We start from the raw sequence: 3,754 nt of genomic DNA on the forward strand, positions 1-3,754 counted from the left end.
TTCTGCACTGAATCCATCTGGCCCTGGACTTTTTTTCGTTGGAAGGCTTTTGATGACTGCTTCTATTTCATTGCAAGTTATAGGTCTATTTAAGTTGTTTGTGTGTTCTTGATTTAATTTTTGTAAGTGATAGTTATCCAGAAATTTGTCCATTTCCTTTGAATTTTCAATTTTTGTCGAATACAGAATTTCAAAGTGTGACCTGAAAATTGTCTAGATTTCCTCTGTGTCCATTGTTATGTCCCCTTTTTGTTTCTGATTTTGTTAATTTGCATGTTCTCTCTCTACTTTTTCATTAGTTTGGATAAAGGTTTGTCTATCTTGTTGATTTTCTCAAAAAACCAACTCTTTGTTGCATTGATTTTTTGTATTGTTTTCCTGGTTTCTATTTTGTTGATTTCAGCCCTCAAGTTGATTATTTCCTGGCATCTACTCCTGCGGGGTGAATTCGCTTCTCTCTGTTCTAAGGCTTTCAGTTGTGCTGTTAATTCTCTTGTGTGACTATCCTCTGTTTTCTTCATATGGGCACTTAGTGCAATGAACTTCCCTCGTAGCACTGCTTTCAAGGTGTCCCATAAGTTCTGGTATGTTGTGTCCTCATTCTCGTTGAATATTAGAAAGTCCTTAATTTCTTTCTTTATTTCTTCTTTGACCCAAGTGTGGTACAATTGCACATTGTTCAGTTTCCATGAGTTTGCAGGTTTTTTGCTATTTGTGTTGTTGCTGAATTCCAATTTTAAAGCATGGTGGTCTGAGAAGGTACAGGGGACTATTCCTATTCTCTTGTGTCTGTTGAGGTTTTTTTTATGCCACCTAGTATGTGGTCGATTTTAGAGAAGGTTCCATGTGGAGCAGAGAAGAAGGTATATTCTTTTGTCTTTGGATGGAATGTTCTATAGATGTCTGTTAACCCCAGTTGAGACATAACTTCTGTTAGTTCTTTTGTTTCTTTGTTGAGTTTCTTATTTGTGGTCCTATCTAGTGTTGAGAGTGGTGTATTGAAGTCTCCCACTATAAGTGTATGAGGTTTTATATGAGCTTTGAGTTTTAGTAGCGTTTCTTTTACGAATGTGGGTGCCTTTGTATTAGGGGCATAGATGTTCAGAACTGAGACTTTGTGTTGATGGATTTCTCCTGCGATGAATATGAAATGACCGTCTTTATCTCTTTTGATCAATTTTTGTTTGAAGTCTGACTTGTTAGATATTAGGATAGCCATGCCTGCTTGCTTCTTGGTTCCATTTGATTGGAAGATCTTTTCCCAACCCTTTACCCTGAGGTAATGTCTATCTTTGAAGCTAAGATGTGTTTCTTGTATGCAGCAGAAGGATGGATTCTGTCTTCGTATCCATTCTGTTAGCCTGTGTCTTTTTATAGGTGAGTTAAGACCATTAATGTTGAGGGTGAGTAAGGACCATTGATTGTTGATGCTTGTTTGTTTTAGATATGTTGTTGGCAGTGATATTGTGAATATATTTGCCCTGTTTTACCCTTGTGTTCTGGTGAAGTGGGATTATCTATTTCCTATGTCTTTGTGAGCATAGTTACCTTCCTTAGGTGGAGTTTTCCTTCCAGAGACAGGGACCCAGGGATGGGGTCAGGAATGAGGATCCAGTAGAAGATGCCTCTAGCCAATGGCTGTAGCCAATGGTTGGCAGAAGAGGACAAAGGCTGAGCTGAAACTTGGGAAGTTTATGCATGATAATCGGATCTCACTGGAAACTGGCACTCACCAGCTGAGGCCTCTTTCTTTAGCAGAGGCCCTGCTTTTGGGGTCAAGGATCTTGCTGGTGGGAACTCAGAGTGGACCTGCAGAGATAGGCAGATCTCTGGGAGGGGCCCGGGTCTCCAGCAGAGGACTGGAGGTGGGGTCAGAGACCAAGCAGGGGGAAATTATGCATGGTCCCCTGTGGATAGGCAGGTCTCCTTTGTTCAGAGTTGCTCTGAGAAGTCTCTGAAGTAAGGTGGACTGTTGGCTCCACCATCTGTCCCAGTGCTTAACCAGAGCAGCCGGAATGTGGGCAGGGTAGAGCACAGGGTATGGGTGGGCAGGCTCATGGTAGGGATGGGTGGGGGTATATCAGAGCTCCAAGGGTGCTCTCGAAGGGGACAGGACACAGGAGCTGTGGGATCAGGGGCTAACCCAAGGAGTTCGGGGGCAGTTGGCTAACTTTTCAATTTCCAGCATTCCCTCAGTGTTTCTTCTTCTTCTTCTTCTTCTTCTTCTTCTTCTTCTTCTTCTTCTTCTTCTTCTTCTTCTTCTTCTTCTTTAATAGTCTCTATTTCAGCTTTCAAGCCTTGCACTGTTTAAATTGTTTCTTGTAATTTTTGGTTTGTCTTTTCCTACATTTCTTGATTTTTTTTTTCTTCTATTCCTTTAAGGGATTTCCTCATTACCTCTTTGATGGTCTAAATTGTCATCATAAAGTTGTTTTTAGGGTCATTCTCTTCTACTTCATCTGTGTTGGGGTGTTCAGGTCTTGCTAGTGTGGAGTCCCTAGACTCTGGTGGCTTCATATTGATATTTCTGTAGTTGACTGTATTCTTATACTGTTGTCTACCCATTTCTTCTTCCATTGTGTACTGGCAGGGTCTCTCCCTCTACTGGTGGGTACGGGACCAAAGTATTTTTCTTGTGGGTGCAAGCAGGTCCAATACTCCTATGCCTCTCCTACTCCAGTGGGTGGTGACAGGACTCCTCCCATGGTTGGAAGTGGGACCAGGATGCTGGCAGGCTCTGTGTGTGGGTCAGTCCCCTAGAGCAGGCTCCCCTGCATGAAGTCCTCAGGACGCTCTGAGTCAGCTCTAAAGTCTTAAAAGCAGGCATTATGGTATACTTATAGTTTCATTTCTCTATAATTTGAAGTGTTCCAAAGAAAATACACTGTGTAATTTTAAAAGTGCCTATTTTAGTTCTCCTATTTTAAAAGCTCCTTTGTTTTATGGGAATAGAACTTACCTCTCTGTAGAATTTCTTTTTTGTTGTTGTTATTTCAAATCACTCAGCTACACTGAAATGTGTGCAAAATAAAAAAGCAGCTTTAAGAGAGTGCCCTCTACCTGCAACCAGACAGTTTTAAAATGTGAAATCATTCAAAACTAGCTACAACTGTATCTGATTAGACCTAATTGATCATTCATGATTCTGTTGAACTTCGCCGAATTTAGATGGAGATTCTCTGGCAAATTTACTTATTCATACAGGAAAGCAAAACCAAGTTAAAAACCATAGAACAGAGTGTGGATTTGGCATAAGTTTATTGGATCTTATTGATGTCCTTTTTGTGCCTCAGGGAAACAGAATTGGAAAGCAAAGTATTTTAAAAACAGATAACAATGATTCAGAAGCAGTAAAGTGTATGATAGTAGATGGGGGCTGTTTTTCTCCGTGTGAGAAGTTTATGTCCAGGTTTTCAGGAAGATAGTAGTTTGTCCTGTTACGGAAACTTCTCTGCAATACCCTGGAGGGAGGAGCATTCAAACAACCTACATAGTCTGAGATAATTTGTTTTTGTTTGAAGTATAAATGGCTCAACATAACTATACTTATATGTTATAGAAATTTTAATGGCTTTAGTTACAAATTGATGAATGTGAAATGATTTCTAAAAAGTATTACATTAACGCAACTACCCTGTTTTTCTTAACCACTTTGCATGGCTCTTGTTCTGAAGTGTGTACTTTAGAAAACACTAGATTGAGCACATTTTTTTCTGAACTTCTTGCACATGCAGAACTTGGCTTACTTGAAGGA

Source organism: Phodopus roborovskii, unplaced genomic scaffold, assembly GCF_943737965.1.
Source record: "Phodopus roborovskii unplaced genomic scaffold, PHOROB, whole genome shotgun sequence".
In the NCBI taxonomy this organism is placed as follows: Eukaryota; Metazoa; Chordata; class Mammalia; order Rodentia; family Cricetidae; genus Phodopus; species Phodopus roborovskii.